Raw genomic sequence first — 17,498 nt, forward strand, 5'->3', positions numbered from 1 at the left:
TTGCAGTGACCTGAGATCGCACCACTGTACTCTAGTCTGCTCTACAGAGCGAGACTCTGTCTCAAAAAAGCAAAACAAAACAAACAAACAAAAAACCAGTGTGTTTACTGACCTCATTCATACTGTGTGCTCTGAATAAGACAGAGACCGTAGAGAAATAGAGGATGTCTCGGCTGTAGAACCAGGCCTCAGAGGGCTTAAGACTGATCACTAGCAGTGACAGAATGAGACAGCACATGTATTGGGTCTTTGTAAATCATGAGATAGCACTTGTAGGATTTCAGAGGAGAGAGAGAATATGTCAACTGGAAGCTACTGGAAAGGTTTATAGAAGTTCTTTAGCCCTGTGTAGGACTGGTTAGGAGGGGCACAGGAACGAGTGGAGTCTCCCCAGCCACTGTAGCCTGCTACAGTCTCGGCAGCCCTGAAAGGAAGGAGATGTCACAAAGGGACACTGTGACCAAAAGGAGAACAGTAATTAGGTGGAATTGTGGAGGGGCGGAGGGGGTAGGGCAAATCAGAGAAGAATGAAGTTGTACATTGTAACTTTAATATTCCCATTTTTACCTGGAGGTTGGATTCATTTATTTATTGTATAATTCAATATTAACCTTTTTATTTTTTATTTTATTTATTTATTTATTTATTTTTGAGACGGAGTTTCGCTCTTGTTACCCAGACTGGAGTACAATGGCGCAATCTTGGCTCACCGCAACCTCCGCCTCCTGGGTTCAGGCAATTCTCCTGCCTCAGCCTCCTGAGTAGCTGGGATTACAGGCACGTGCCACCATGCCCAGCTAATTTTTTGTAGTTTTAGTAAAGACGGGGTTTCACCATGCTGACCAGGATGGTCTCGATCTCTTTGACCTCGTGATCCACCCGCCTCGGCCTCCCACAGTGCTGGGATTACAGGTTTGAGCCACCGCGCCCGGCCTATTAACCTTTTTAAAGGCTATGTGTGAGAGGGATTGAAAAAAGGAGAGGGAAAGTCAGTGCCAGACAGCAGGGCCCAGCCTTTTCCTGCCCCCCCGCCTCAATCAAGTGCTGATAAATAAGCTTCCCATCTGTTTTGTCACCAGCATGCCTTGCCACCTCCTTCTTCCCCCCCGCACTACAAAACCAGCCACCTGGTTTCCCCAGCAATGCAGGGAGCCTCCCCAAATCCCTAAAGACCTTAGGAAATTAGTCTAAGATTAAGACGTTAGGAAATTAGTTGTTACACCCCCAGCTGGAGCGCGACAGATTGCAACAGCAGCTAACGTACCAAAGATAGAGCTGAGCATGGTGAAGTTAGGAGAGGGGAAGACGGAGCAGGCCCAGGGGTTAAGAACCACTGCATTGCTGAGTAGCCACTGGGTGCTAGGCTCTGGTCTAGGAACTTTGCTTACTTTTCCTTTTTTAATACACAAGTCCGCCAGGCGCAGTGGCTCAGGCCTGTAATTCCAGCACTTTCGGGGGCCAAGGCAGGCAGATCACCTGAGGTTCAGGAGTTCGAGACAAGCCTGACCAACACGGAGAAACCCCATCTCTACTAAAAATACAAAAAATTAGCCGGACATGATGGTGCATGCCTGTAATCCCAGCTACTTGGGAGACTGAGGCAGGAGAATCACTTGAACCTGGGAAGTGGAAGTGTGGTGAGCCAAGATCACGCCATTGCACTCCAGGCTGGGCAACAAGAGCAAAACGCCATCATAAAAAAAAAATACACAAGTCAACCCCATGAAGTAAGTATGGTTAGTCTAAAAAGAAGAAACTGAAGCACAGAAAAATTAGGTAATTTATTGAAGGCCATCCAGCTAGAAACTGATGTTATAATGTCTATGAGACTGAAAACACACAGAAACTGAAAACACACAAGTTGCCTTGTTTCAGCCACAATCTTTGAAGCTTCTTTAACATGGCTCCTGTAATATATCTTGGGACTTACACCCAAGATAGAAATTGTCACTTATCTGATAAAGGAAATGAAACTGACAATCCCACCCCACCCTTCTGTCTTTCATGTTTGCCAGAGAAGGTGTTAATGAACAAATGGGAAGCAGAAGGTGGGGCTGGGGAGGGGTAAAGAAAGGGACCCGGCTTGTCCAGGTAGCACTAAGCTATAAGCCTATACTGCTGAGACCATCCGAACATTTGTACATTAAGCAATCTTTCTGTTTTTGGAATGATACAGAGATTAGCATGGCTCCTGCACAAGGATGACATGCAAATTTGTGAAGCATTCCATATTTTTTCAAAATTAAAATAAAAATTATTATTATTTTGCACAGACAAGATCTCGCTCTGTCGCCCAGGCTTGAGTGCAGTGGCAAGATCATAGATGACGGCAGCCTTGAGCTCCTGGGTTCAAGAGATCCTCCACCTCAGACTCCTGAAGAGCTGGGACTGCAAGCATGTGCCACCACACGTGGCTAGAGAACTACTTTAGATTGAAGGAAGAGTGTACTGGAGAACCTTTCAAAGAGGGGACACTGAGCCAAGGTTTAAGTGACACCGAGTCAGATAAGCATCATTCTTCCTCAGAACTGTCTCCTCCACCAGACTAAGCCATCAAGGGCAGCAGCTGGTTCTGATCTGTAGCTCCACCATGCCCAGCACCATGCCTGCCACACATAGGCAGTCAGAAAATCTTGTGTGAATAAATGAATGCATGATGGAGTAAATGTCCTCAGAGGGCTCCCTAAGTATGAGAACCAAACCTCCACCCTTAGCTTGGGAGTTTCCCAGCCTGAGGTCCTTGGGCCCTTGGGGTTCTGTTAATAATGGGTTGGCCAATAATTCCTACCATCCCTGCATTTCTAGGCAGTGTCTGAGTAGTATAGAACTCTTAGGCCTTACTGGAGAGGAAGAACTTAAAGGAGAAAAACAGGGCCAAAGATGGGGATGACACTGGACAGAGAGGTTGCCCTCAGGGCATGCTGGAACCCAGGCTGAGAGCGCGTGAGTCCCATCATTCCATCCCTCACTAGTAGAGTGGCTTGAAAAAGTAAAAAGCCACTTCCGGCTGGGCCTGGTGGCTCATGCCTGTAATTCCAGCACTTTGGGAGGCCAAGGCAGACGGATCACCTGAGGTCAGGAGTTCAAGACCAGCCTGGCTAACAGGATGAAACCCCCGTCTCTACTAAAAATAAAAAAAATTAGCAGGGCAGGCTGGGCTCAGTGGCTCATGCCTGTAATCCAAGCACTTTGGGAGGCTGGGGTGGGTGGATCACCTAAGGTCAGGAGTTCGAGACCAGCCTGGCTAACATGGTGAAACCTTCTTTCTACTAAAAATATAAAAAATTAGCCAGGCGTGGTGGCACTTGCCTACAATCCCAGCTACTCAGGAGGCTGAGGCAGGAAAATCACATAAACCTGGGAGGCAGAGGTTACAGTGAGCCCAGATCACGCCATTGCACTCCAGCCTGGGCAACCAGAGCAACACTCCATTTCAAAAAAAAAAGGCCAGGCACTGTAGCTCACACCTGTAATCCTAGCACTTTGGGAGGCCAAGGTGGGTGGATCACCTGAGGTCAGGAGTTCAAGACCAGCCTGGCCATCATGGTGAAACCTCATCTTTATTTTAAAAAAAATAAAAAAATAAAAGAGCAGGACATGGAGGCACATGCTTGCAGTCCCAGCTACTTGGGAGGCTGAAACAGGAGAATAGCTGGAACCAGAGAGGCAGAGTTGCAGTAAGCCGAGATCATGCCACTGCACTCCAGCCTGGGTGACAGAGGGAGACTTCATCTCAAAAAAAAAAAAAAAAAAAAAGTCACCTCCCCTCCTGGAAGCCTCGGTTTCCTCAGCATGTAATGACGTAATGAGGGGCTTAGATGTTTCCAGGTCCTTTCCCCCAACAGTCCATGCTCTGGAGTAAGGGAGGGTAGAAGGATGCGTGGAGGTCGCCTAGGAAGTGGCTGCTTCTCTCTACAGCATCTTAAGTACCTGTCTTCGTGAACAAACGAGGGAAAGAGGAGTCTGCAGGAGTAGCGGGTGGGGTGGCGGAATGACGCCAAGGAGCTCGGGAATAATTAAGACCAATTTTTCAAATCCCAGTTCTGTTTCCTCATGAACAAAATGGAGAAAACCCAACCTATCTCTGAGTGTGAGGGGAAAATGTGTGAAAGGGCCCCAAAGATACCTTTCTCCCCAACCAAGAGCTCTTTCCCTGGCAACCATCCCAAAATCAAGTCCCAGGGTGGAGCCAAGGGCTAGAAATAAGCAGATGCTGCCCCCTGGTGGATATAGTTGTCACTGCCTGATTGGTGAAGAACAGCTGAGTCGCTGAGAGTGAAGTTAATTCAGGTTCCTTCGTCGGCTTCCTAAATCTTCCTTTCAGACAGGGCCTTTCCTGCAGTTTCAGGTTGGATATTAAAAAATACACCAGCCGAGCGCGGCGGCTCACGCCTGTAATCCCAGCACTTTGGGAGGCTGAGGTGGGTGGATCACAAGGTCAGGAGTTCAAGACCAGCCTGGCCAAGCTAATGAAACCCTGTCTCTACTAAAAATACAAAAATTAGCCGGCATGGTGCCGTGTGCCTGTAATCCCAGCTACTCGGGAGGCTGAGGCAGAGAATTGCTTGAACCTGGGAGGTGAAAGTTGCAGTGAGCCAAGATCGTGCCACACTGCACTCCAGCTTGGGCAACAGAGTGGGACTCCGTCTCAAAAAAAAGAAAAAAAGAATAAAGAAAAAGAAAATACATCCTCTTCGGCCTGGGCTCGGTGGCTTATGCCTGTAATCCCAGCACTTTGGGAGACTGAGGCAGGTGGATCACGAGGTCAGGAGTTTGAGACCAGCCTGGCCAACATGGTGAAACCCTGTCTGTATTAAAAATACAAAAATTAGGCCGGGCGCGGTGGCTCAAGCCTGTAATCCCAGCACTTTGGGAGGCCGAGGCGGGTGGATCACGAGGTCAAGAGATCGAGACCATCCTGGTCAATATGGTGAAACCCCGTCTCTACTAAAAATACAAAAAATTAGCTGGGCATGGTGGTGCGTGCCTGTAATCCCAGCTACTCAGGAGGTTGAGGCAGGAGAATTGCCTGAACCCAGGAGACGGAGGTTGCGGTGAGCCGAGATCGCGCCATTGCACTCCAGCCTGGGTAACATGAGTGAAACTCCGTCTCTCAAAAAAAAAAAAAAAAAAAAAAATACAAAAATTATCTGGGCGTGGTAGCGGGCACCTGTATCGCTACTCAGGAGGCTGAGGCACAAGAATGGTTTGAACCCTAGAGGCTGAGGTTGCAGTGAGCCGAGATCGCCATTGCAGTCCAGCCTAGGCAACAGGGCAAGGCTTGGTCTCAAAAAACAAAACAAAACAAAACAAAAACAAACAAAAAACACCCTCTTCAAGTTTGTAGTGTGTGAGTGATACCAAACTAAAATGAACATTATTTGAGCAGAAACTCTAATTTTGATGACATTTTCCATGAATTTACACAGAGTCTAACAATAGGTCCAGGGAACACTGACTGAGGCAGGTAGGAGATGCCTGCAAGGTGGGAAAGCTTTTTTTTTTTCTTTTTCTTTGAGACAGGGTCTCACTCTATGGCCCAGGTTGGAGAGCAATGGTGTGATCTCAGCTCACTGTAACCTCCACACCCTGGGCTTCAGTGATCCTCCCACCTCAGCCTCCAGAGTAACTGGGACTACAGGCACACATCACCATGCCTGGCTAATTTTTTTTTTTTATTTTCTTTTTTTTAGATGGAGTCTTGCTCTGTCACCCAGCCTGAGCACAGTGGCATGATCTCAGCTCACTGCAACTTCCACCTCCCAGGTTCACAGGCAAGTGCTACCACGCCTGGCTAATTTTTGTATTTTTAGTAGAGGAGGGGTTTCACCATGTTCCTCAGGCTGGTCTTGAACTTCTGGGCTCAAGTGATCTACCCGCCTCAGTCTCTCAAAGTGCTGGGATTGCAGGCGAGAGCCACCATGCCAGCCTTGGGAAGGTTTTCAAGAGCTCAGTTGCAGCCATGGTGTGATGTCTGTCTGCAGGCTATCCACGTGGTGACAGATGTCCAGAGTGCATTTGCTCAGGAGCCTGGAGCTCAGGGGAGGCCTTTGTGGGAGGGGCGGACTTGGGTGGTCAGTGAGAAACAGACCCACGAGCCCTGGGATGGGTGGGATTCCCCAGGGAGCAATGGGGTGAGAGGAGGAAAGTGGCCCATAACACTGTCATGAGCATCTCCACATTCGAGGCAGGGAAATCAAGTGAAGGATGGAGAAGCAGCATCTGGAGAGGCAGAAGGAAAACCATGGGACTTTAAAAGGCCACAAAACTGCAAGTGCCTGAAGCCAAGGAAAGTAAGGACTTGAGGAAGGAAAAGGGAGTGGCCCTCAGCATCCAGGGACTGAGAGGCCAGAAGGAATTCAGACAGCCTGGAGATGGGGGTCCCCAAGAGATATTTCTAGGGGTGGCTAGAGAAGGGGACTGGATATTTGGAGGACAGTTATCTCAACAGAGGTGACAGTGCCAAGAAGGGTTCTCTCCAGGAAACGTAGACTTGAACAAGGACTGAGATGGCCTCGGAGAACTTGCAGGAGACCAAGGGCACCATCAGGAAAACAGCAAGAGGTGGCGGTCAGGTCCTTCTGTGACCTTGCAGACAGGCAGCCATAGACCACCCAGGATTAGCCCTTATTGGACACAAAAGGAAACTCCCAGGCTCTTAGGTGTGGGTAAAAGGAGGTTACCTCAGTCTCACCAAGTATGTCTGTCTCAGAACCAGATTTCATGGCCTGGGTGCCAGGACTTCCTGAGGAGCAGAATGAGGGTCTTGATGGTAGCAAGAGGTGTTATGGGCTGTTGGGACTTGGTGCGGGAAAGGCGAGAAGCACACAGTTGGGGGGAGGGGGGTCCTCTGCCTCCCTGTAGGTTCTTGAGGCCACCAAAAACCAGCTGCATCCCCCCGACCACATCCTCTCAGCATGTGCCACCCTTGAGGAATGCCCCCTGTGAACGGTCAGGGTGGTTGTTCTCATTTCCCCGGAAATCTGGAGCCCACTCCAAGGTCTAGCACAGCTCAGAGGTCTAGGGTAACCAACTCCCCCGATTGCCTGGAACTTTGCTCATTTTAGTTCTGAAAGTCCCATATTCCAGGAAACCCCTAATCCCCTAGCAAACTGGGATGACTGGTTACCCCACTGGGAGCTCAGACCTCCTCCTTCACTAGTGAGTTTTGAGGTCACAGGGACCATCCTAAGTTGTGAGACAGAGGGCCTCTGGGCTCCCGCAAGAGTCTGCACCCTCCTACCTGCATCCTGTGCCCGACGAGTGCGACATAAAATAGAAAGTGAAGCCGGGCGCGGTGGCTCACGCCTGTAATCCCAGCACTTTGGGAGGCCGAGGCGGGTGGATCATGAGGTCAAGAGATCGAGACCATCCTGGTCAACATGGTGAAACCCCGTTTCTACCAAAAATACAAAAATTAGCTGGGCATGGTGGCGCATGCCTATAATCCCAGCTACTCAGGAGGCTGAGGCAGGAGAATTGCCTGGACCCAGGAGGCGGAGGTTGCGGTGAGCCGAGATCGCGCCATTGCACTCCAGCCTGCGGAACAAGAGTGAAACTCTGTCTCAAAAAAAAAAAAAAAAAATAGAAAGTGAAAAACACCATCTGGGCTATTGTAAATCATGGTTTTATGGAAAAAAAAAAAAAAGAATGAAAGTGAAAAACACTGTGACAGGTGGAGAGACAGGAAAGAAGAAAGAAAAAAGCTTCATATTTTACTGCATTTTTTTCTTTTAATACTAACGGTATCTCACTATGTTGCTCAGGCTGGTCTCAACCTCCTGGGCTCAAGTGATGCTCCCGCCTCAGCCTGCCTCAGTAGCTAGAACCACAGGTACACACCACCATGCCTGGCTAATTTTAAATTTATTATTATTATTACTACTATTATGTTTGTGTAGTATCCCTATATTGTTCAGGCTGGTCTTGAATTGCTGGGCTCGAGTGATCTTCCCACCTTGCCCTCCCAAAGTGTTGGGATTACAGGCATGAGCCACCATCCCCAGCCTCCTCTATACGTCTTTTTGGTCCACTTTTTTTTTACAATTTTTTTAAAACTTATTTGTAGAGACGAGGTCATGCTATATTGCCTAAGCTGGTCTCAAACTCTTGGACTCAAGCAAATCCGCCCACCTTGGCCTCCAAAAGTGCTCTGGAATTACAGGCGTGAACCACCGTGCCCGGCCCTTGTATACTTTTATCGTTCCATCTTTTTCACTTTGAAATCTTTGACCCACTTGGCATTTATCTTGATGTATGGTGAATGAGCCATGACTGTAACACTGCACTCCAGCCTGGACAACAGAGGGAAACCTTATCTCAAAAGATACATGCATGCATACATAGGCCAGGCACAGTGGCTCACACCTAGAATCCCAGCACTTTGGGAGGCTGAGATGGGTGGCTGCCATATTGTACTTAACGGGACAATAAAATGGAGATGACAATGATGGGGTGGAGGTTGGGGTAAAGTGAAAGGAGGGAAACCCTTGCTGAGATGGGGAAAAAAAAGTAAGGGGGCACCAAAAGACTCAGCAATCCAGATAAATGTCTTGATTATCCGATAACTGAGGTAAGATATATTGCATTGAACTATTATTTACTTTGATTACTGAAGGGTTCAGGAGAAACACCTTCTGAAATTCAGCCCTGGAGGTCTGGCCTCACCCTAATCCTGGCTGTGGCTAATAGTAATGCCCACCTCCTAAAGCTGTTGAGTGAATTAGAGCCCTGAGCCCGAGGCTGGCATTGGGACGGGCACAGTTTATATTTTTTGACCTGGTTGTTTGTTCAACAGGCATCCTGCAGGGGGCGCATGACTAGCTGAGTGTCACTATCGGATCTTTGATACCTTCTTGCTTTTCTGAAATCAAATAAGAGACATAAACTCCCAAGTCCACTGTCGTGTGAGGAAGGAGGACGGGAAAGGTAAATGCAGAAGCTGCAGGCGGCAGTCTGTGTCTCAGAGAGACTTACCCAACTTTGCTGGGGGCCTTGACGCCCATCTTCCCCCAGAGCACCCGGCAGACACCCCAGCCCTCTGGTGTCCTCCCACCCCGAGCCCGATCTTCCCCCTTGACGCCTGCCCCGGGCCAATAGCCTCCTAACTGCGTCCTCTCTGAGTGTGTCGTGCTTATCACGGCCTATCCGTGGTTTCTTCTCTCCACAAAGGTTTACTGAGCGTCTTCAAATCTCCAGGCACCAGACTAGTGCGGGGAAACGGGGATAAGTGTTGATGAGGGTCTCAGCCCTCCGTGATGGGATTTCAGAGGGGAGGGAAAGGACTGCCCAGAAGGGTGGTGAGTGGAGTAGTTGATAGAAATAACGGGGTGCGATGAAATACGTAGGAGGGCTGCCAGTCACCCTATGGGGCGGGTGCGGAGGGCCGTTAACTAAGGGAGGCTTCCCGGACGGCTGACACCCAAGCGGAGTCCCGATAACCTGCGTCAGGAATAGCCAGGCGAGGAGGAGGAGGTGAGAGGAATCCGCGTCCCAAGCAGAGAGGAAGCTTTCCCTACACGGCACAGGACACGGTCCGTGCATAGATGCCACCGGAGGCGCAGGCGCTTGGGGAGAACCCCTGCCGGGCCCCTCGCCGTCCACGCGCAGCCTCCCTACAACCGGTATCTGATGGTCAGCCTCCAGCCTGGCAGAGGGGAATGAGCCCCTCGTCCAGCAGGTATGAGGCTGGTGACGAACGAAAGACCCGGCGCAGCCTGGTCTCCTCTTGTGATGAGGCCTTGCGACCTCGTCTTTCTCCAGGAAAACGTGGACCGCTCTCCGCCGACAGGTCTCTTCCACAGACCCATCTTGCCTTCGCCCCCAGTCTCTTTCGGTTCTGTCTTTTGGCTGGATTGACACAAACAAGGAAGTCGCCCCCAACGGAGCCCCGGCCCTTGACAGCGGAGGCGGCCAGGGGACGGAGTCAAACGAGGTGATCACGCCTCCCGGGGGGAAAGGGCGGGGCATGCAAATTTGAAATGAAAGCCCGGAAACGCGGGAATAGCAAGGGTAAAAGATTTCTCCTTTAAAACGTGGAGAATAAAAAAATCAGCCCGAGTGTGTAATGGCGTGAACAGCGGTGTGGACGAGACAAAGAGAATGAGGCAAGGAGCGAGGCTGGGGCTCTCACCGCGACTTGAATGTGGATGAGGGTGGGACGGTGACGGCGGGGACGGAGACGGCGGCATCGCTTCTCGGCCTTTTGGCTAAGATCAAGTGTAGTATCTGTTCTTATCAGTTTAATATCTGATACGTCCTCTATCCGAGGACAATATATTAAATGGATTTTTGGAGCAGGGAGATGGAATAGGAGCTTGCTCCGTCCACTCCACGCATCGACCTGGTATTGCAGTACTTCCAGGAACGGTGCACCCCCCTCGAGGGGATACAATATGTTTACAAGATCAGAAAAAGATGACGGTTGCTCTCTCGGTATCACGCTTCACAAAGCGATGGTTCGACCCAAAAGATGAGGTGCTAGGGCTGTTGCTCCACTTGGACTCGGAATTTTTTTTTTTTTTTTTTTTTTTTTTTTGCTTTTTGTTGCCTAGGATGCAGTGCAAAAGTGCGGTCTAGGCTCACTGCAGCCTCTGCTTCACTTCAAGCCATTCTCCTGTCTCAACCTCCCCAGTAGCTGGGATAACAGCCATACCCGGCCAATTTTTGTGTTCCTTGTAAAGACGGGGTTTCACCATGTCTCTTGACCTCAGGAGATCCACCCACCTGGGTCTCCTAAAGTGCTGGGATTACAAGCGTTAGCCTGGACCCCTTTCCAAACTTCAGCCCCTGGAGTAGTTGGCATTTTAAGGCAGGCACCAACGTGCCGGCTACAAACTTCCTTTCTTACCCAGGAAAAACCTGGGTACAGGTAGTTTATTTATCGAGGAACACAGAGGAGCAGAACTTGAGTTCAAGCATTGTGTGCATATGTGCAATGATGGCCTTGACCGCCTATCTTCCCCCAGAGCACCTGGCACACAGCCCTGCCCTTTGGTGTCCTCCCAACCCAAGCCTGATCTTCCCCCTTCACCACCCTGCCCCAGGCCAATGGCCTCCTAACTTGCGTCCTCTCTGATTGAGTGTTGTGCTCATCACGGCCTCTCCGTCATTTATTCGCTCCACAAAGGTTTACTGAGTGCCTTCAACTCGCCAGGCACCAGACTAGCGCGGCGGGGGGGAAGGGGATAAGTGTTGATGAGGGTCCCAGCCCTCGGTGATGGGATTTCAGAGGGGGAGACAAAGGATTGCCCAGGAGGGTAGTAAGTGGACTGGCTGATAGAAATAACGGGATGCGATAAAATACATAGGAGGGCTGCTAGTCACATATGGGGCATGAAGCAGCACTTCATGCTACTGATGCATCTTTAGGCTCTGTTCTACGTGTGTATGTCGTTTTAAGGATCAGCCACCAGCAGCTGCCTAGCAACCATGATGACAATCTCTCCAGACTCTTTTGCGTCTCATCTCTGTGTCTATAAATTGCATCCCAACATAATAATTGGAATTGTCCCTTTTGCTGACCCAATCTGTCACCCCTTCCAAACTCCAGGAATCTTGTCTGTCCTCAGCAAAACTCCCCCAGCTTCTTTCTCTAAAGGCTGCTTCAGGCCAGACACAGCGGCCCATGCTTGTAATCCCAGCACTTTGGGAGGCCCAGGTGGGAGGATGGCTTGAGCCCAGGAGGCCACAGTGAGGTGAGATCACACCATTACACTCCAGCCTAGGTGGCAGAGCCAGAGCCCTGTCTGAAAACAAAGCACAAAAGAAAGAGACTAGGCAATGTAGTGAAACCCTGTTCATGGTGACAAATATCTGTACACCAGCTACTTCAGAGGCTGAGGCAGGAGGATCAACTGAGCCTGGGAGGTGGATGCTGCAGTAAGCTGTGCACTGCACTCCAGCCTTGGTGACAGAACCAGACCCCATCTCAAATAAATAAAAATAAAGGAACCAAAGGGTGGAAGCACAAGTGGGTCCCATTGAACGTCAAGCCTTCGAGCTACGGCCATAACTGGACAGGTTGGACCAGCAGGCGTGAGCAGTTGCCATCTTGGCAGGGATTAATGACTCTGATCCATCCTCAGGAGGGAGTGGTGCTCGTACGCAGGGAGGGCAGGTGGAATATGCGTGGACTCTGGAGATCTCTTTGGGTGACAGGTGTTACTCCCAGGTCCACCTGTGAAATGAATGGACAAGTGCAGGAAGCCTGACTTGAGAAGGATGTGGCCTCGAGGGGTATAGGCCCCTCGGGAATGAGAGTTTCGTTCGCAGTACCAGGGAAACCACCAGTACCAGCAGAGGTGATAGCTGAGGATCAGAGGGGATTTGGAGGGGGAGAGGACGGGAGACACAGGATGAGTACCGTGTGACCAACTGCAAAAGAGGGGCTGTCATTAGACTCACTCACTTTCTGTAGCTCTGTGCAGTACAAAAGAGCAGGAGGCAGAAGAATGGCAAGTAAAAGGGGGCCGGAAAATAACTGGAACAAACCCACACTTTCCTGATTGACGTTGACAGTCATAGGTACAGGCAGGCAGAGGCATGTTCTCTTCACCTGGTTTTGAAATCAGTCTCTCTGTTAGAGTACAAGGCTATCTGAAGGTACACAGTGACCATCAACATTTACCAAGCTTTGGGCAAATGTTAAGTGTCGTTGTTGCTTTGATCTGACATTGTTCTCTATTACATAGTGCACAAAAACTTTCTGGATTTTTATTAAAAGAGCATCTTCTGTGCTACATGCAAATATATGATTTGAGAAATGCTGACCCCTGGCTGTTAAAGTATAAAAAAGTTTTCTTGTCTCAAAACAATGTTAGAGGAGACGTCAACTCACTGCTCCTAGAATGGCAGCCACTCCACGATTTCACGAACTCAATAAACGGTCTCGGTTGTTGTTTAGCACCATTAGGTAAGACCACTATTTTGACAGAGGTTTCTAGAGCGTGTAACAATGACATCGGTCTTGCAGTTAAAACAAAGCCTAACGCAGAGTTTAAAAAAAAGAAAAGAAAAAAAAAAAAAAAAAAAAAAACAATGACATCGGATACCAAGAAATCAGTAACGGGCTTGATTATATGCTATGGCTACTCTCAACCCCCCAACTTCCTGTCGAGTCAAGGTCCCTCTGACCTGCTTTCTGCATCTGCGTCTCCAGAAACAGGGCAGACACAGGATTGTCATATGTGCTTGCTTCTACCCTCTGCCCCTAATGATGCCAAGGACTCTGTTCTCAATAAGGCCCCCCTCCCATAGGTCCCTACTACCTCTCCCTGGCACTGGCTCCACTTCTCTGTAGCTTGGACGTGAGCATAACCTGTTGTCCATGAGGCACAGGATGAGTAGCAGAGGCAGCCCCGTGACCAACTGCAGCAAAAAAGGCTGTCGTTTGACTCACTATCCTTTATGCAGCTCTATGCAGTACAAAAGAGCAGGAGAAAAGAACGGCAAGTGGAAGGAGAGGCAGAAAATTACCAGAACAAATACACATATATGACCATGGCCTTGGGTTTTCATTTCCTTATGAGCGCTCCTGTGTCATACAAAACTTACATTGGGTGGCCAGGCACGGTGGGTCACGCCTATAATCCCAGCACTTTGGGAGGCTGAGGCAGGCAGATCACCTTAGGTCAGGAGTTTGAGACCAGCCTGACCGACATGGAGAAACCCCATCTCTACTAAAAATACAAAAAAGTAGCCAGAGGTGGTGGCGCATGCCTGTAATTCCAGCTACTCAGGAGGCTGAGGCAGGAGAATCGCCTGAACCCGGGAGGCAGAGGGTGCAGTGAGCTGAGACCGTGCCATTACACTCCAGCCTGGGCAACAAGAGTGAAACTCCATCTCAAAAAACAAAAACACCTTACATTGAGTGCCTATGCTTTCCTCCTGCTAATCTATCTGACGTCAGTTTGATTCTCGGGCCCAGCGGGGACCCTAAGAGGACAGAGGTAAAGTTTTGCCTCGCTACACAGTCATTGCCCACTCCCACCCTCACTTTCCGTCAACCACTGATCTGTATGTCTACAGAGTTCCCTTTCCTGGCATTTCACATAAAGGGAATCACACAGTCTGTGGTCTTTTGCATCTGACGGATGTCTTTCTCTGTGCATAATGTTTCCTGAGGTTCATCCGTTGTGGCATGTGCCATTCTGTTTTCATTCCTGAATGTCACATTCTGTTTATCCGTTCACCCACTGATGGACGTTTGAGTAGTTTTCAGTTCAGAGCTATTCGAATAATGCTGCTCTAACCATTTGCCTCTAAGTCTTTATAAAAACATACACATGTTGTCACTTCTCTCGGCCTGCCTGCTCGTTACACACTGGCGTACCAGGGATTCTGAAATATGAACTCTCTTCTCTTACACAAAATATTAACCCTGCATCATCTCTCCCAGTCTACGGGGACCACCTGTATACCTCACCCCTGATCACAGAAACAGAAGGCCTCAAGATTTTTTTTTTTTTTTTAGACAGGGTCTTCCTCTGTGGCCCATGGTGGAGTGCAGTGGCTTGACCATGGCTCACTGCAAGCTCAACCTCCCGGGCTCAAGCGACCCTTCACCTCAGCCTTCTGAGGTGCCGGGACTACAGGTGCATGCCACCACCCCCGCTCTCAACTCCTTAGAATCAGCCTTGCTCACACACATTGGCCATCTCCCTTCAGGCCTTTCTGCCTCAACTTGCTGATTCTGTATTGTATAACCCCAGAAAGTGTTCTAAAAGCCACTCAGCCACCAGCGTAGACGTCTGGAGTTACATCACTTGTTATCCGAATCCATGTGGTCCCCAAGTTTCAGACACTGGTAGTGAGAGTTGAGATCTCAAAAAATATTTGCCGCTTCTCTCTCCCTTATTCCCCCTCCTTCTGTCATCAAGTCCCAGAGCAGAATGCTTCTCAAACTCTAATCTGCATGTGCATTCTGGGGAACCTTGTTGACATGCAGATTCTGATGCAATTGGTCTGGAGCCAGTGATTCTACACTTCTAACCCACTCCCAGATGATGTCAATGGTGCTGGTCTGGGGACCACACTGTGAGCAGCAAGACTGTAGCAAGATGTTCCATCTCTACCAAATACCTTTTTTAAAAAAGAGGCATGCTGGGCACAGTGGATCCTGCCTGTAATCCCAACACTTTGGGAGGCCGAGGTGGATGGATCACCTGAGGTCAAGAGTTCAAGACCACCTTGGCCAATATGGTGAAACCCCTGTCTCTCCTAAAAATACATATATTAGCCAAGTGTGGTGGCAGGCGCCTACAGTCACAGCTACTCAGGAGGCTGAGATAGGAGAATTGCTTGAACCCAGGAGGTGGAGGTTGCAGTGAGCCAAAATCGCGACAGAGGAAGACTCCATCTTTTCAAAAGAGGAAGGAAGAAGAAAGGAAGGAAGGAAGGAAGGAAGGAAGGAAGGAAGGAAGGAAGGAAGGAAAAAAGAAGTAGCATATGGGCCTGGCTCAGTGGCTCACGCCTGCAATCTCAGCAGTTTGGAAGACTGAGGCGGGCGGATCACTTGAGGTCAGGAGTTCAAGACTAGCCTGGCCAACATGGTGAACCCCGTCTCTACTAAAAACACAAAAATTAGCCGAACGTGGTAGCACATGCCTGTAGTCCCAGCTACTCAGGAGGTTGAGGCAGAACTGCTTGAACCCGAGAGGCGCAGGTTGCAGTGAGCCAAGATCGCGCCACTGGACTCTAGCCAAGATGAGAGAGCAAAACTTCGTGTCAAAAAAAAAAAAAAATTAACCAGTCATGGTGATGCGCGCCTGTAGTCTCAGCTACTAGGGAGACTGAGGCAGAAGGATCGCCTCCTTGACTTTGGAGTGCCCCGGGGCTTATTCCTGGGCCTTCTGCCTGCGGACTAACACTCTTTCTCCTTCGAAGGCGCTCCTCCAGACTCACGGTCTCCAAAGAGTCCCAGCCTGGAGTCCAGAATGGCACATCCAGCGGCCTGGCTGACACCTCCGCTTGGCCGTCCGGCTTGCCGCCTCTCTAGCTCGTCCTCTCCAAAACCGATCAGGACATCCCGCGCCCTCCCCAACTCCCTACCTCCAACCCCCCAACCCGCCAACCCCAAACCAACAAACCTAGTCCTCGCCCAACTCTGAATGCGGCAGTCGCTCTGGCCCACACCCTTGGAGTCACCCTCCACTCCTTTCTCTCACCCCCATCCCAGCTCTCCACAAAGGCCGTCAGCTCCGCTTTCAAAGTACAGCCAGAATCTGGCCACCTCTCAGCCCCCGCACTGCCCCACCCGGGCCCAGGCCCTCGCTGCCTTCCCGCTTCTCCGCCCAGGCCCCAGTAGCTGGTCCGAACTCTCGCGTTCCCAGGGAAGTGGTGGTCGCGCTCACGGCGCCACCGCCCACCGTCAGCGCGCCCCCTCCGAGGGAGGGGAGCCCACGAGGCCCCGCCAGATCCGACGCCCTCCGGGGTCACCTCCCGGCCCCCGGCCCCTCCCGCCCAGCCCCCCGCCCCGCGCCGCCCCAGACACTCGGTCCTCCGGGCGCACCCCGGGGCTTCGGAACCGGCGGTTCCCTCTGCGTTCCAGGCCCCTCGCCTCCTTCCCGGGCAGAAGCGGCTTCGCAGCGCCACACACGAAGCGGAGGGGCCAGTTTCCCAAGGCTCCGCCCGGGCCTCGAACCTGTGGGAGGGAGCGCTTCCTCTCCGGGGCTGCGCCCTCGCCTCCTCGAAAACTCGCCGGGCCAGACGGTCGAGAAATGGCGAGAGGGACGGAGACGTAAGTACCTGTCTCCCTGCGCTCAGCGACACAAAAGATGTCATCACATGTCTGTAACACATATAACGAAGCAAGTCCAGCAAGGTGACGTCGGGGCGGGGGGGGGGGTGGCAACACGGGTGCTCACTCAACTATTCTTTCAACGTATGTGTGAAAAAAAACACGTGTAAAGAAACGTTGGAAGCCAGCTAGGTCAGGACTGAAAAAGAGGAGGGAGGGAAGGAGAGAGAGAGAGAGAGAGAGAGAGAAACAGGAGGAGGAGGGGAGGGGAAGGGAGGGGAGAAAGAAGAGAGAAAGGGAGAGCTGTTGGAAAGAAACGCCTCCTAGTACTCTTCTTGGCGGTTTTCGTTTTGGGCTTTTCCTATTGAAGGGCCTAGAAGCGGAAGGAGCTTTCCCGCGATCCCGGGGATTAACAAGCGCTTTCCGGTTCCGCGGCAGGCGGGCTGGCAGGGAGAAAGGAGCTCGGCGCCTGTGGGGCGGGGCATGCAAATTTAAAATGGCTGTTTCGCCCGGGAGCTATGGGAGCAAAAAGAGTAAGTAAATATCCCCCCAAACTTGTAACAGTACTACTTATACAATGTTGCAAATTGTAACACGGAGTACCGTGTGAAGGTAGGGAAGAGAGGGCTTCTTTACTTGAAGATGATTTTTCTTACCGTGAGCTCAGGGTGAGTGGACGAATGTGTACCGTGGCCTGCGTGGCGACGGTGGTTATCGCTTCTCGGCCTTTTGGCTAAGATCAAGTGTAGTATCTGTTCTT

General features: G+C 50.5%; 1 non-coding gene and 2 pseudogenes across 1 annotated transcript; all 3 read left to right on the forward strand.

Moving 5' to 3' along the window:
- Positions 1-2,136: 2,136 nt before the first annotated feature.
- LOC116553532 lies at positions 2,137-2,236 on the forward strand (annotated as a pseudogene).
- A 7,952-nt stretch (positions 2,237-10,188) lies between these two features.
- LOC116553592 lies at positions 10,189-10,379 on the forward strand. The gene has a single exon (XR_004269825.1). It is a non-coding gene; the product is annotated as a U2 spliceosomal RNA (small nuclear RNA).
- A 7,072-nt stretch (positions 10,380-17,451) lies between these two features.
- On the forward strand, positions 17,452-17,498 carry LOC116553597 (annotated as a pseudogene).

The sequence above is a fragment of the Sapajus apella genome, unplaced genomic scaffold (assembly GCF_009761245.1).
Source record: "Sapajus apella isolate SASKATOON/1434 unplaced genomic scaffold, GSC_monkey_1.0 scaffold12, whole genome shotgun sequence".
In the NCBI taxonomy this organism is placed as follows: Eukaryota; Metazoa; Chordata; class Mammalia; order Primates; family Cebidae; genus Sapajus; species Sapajus apella.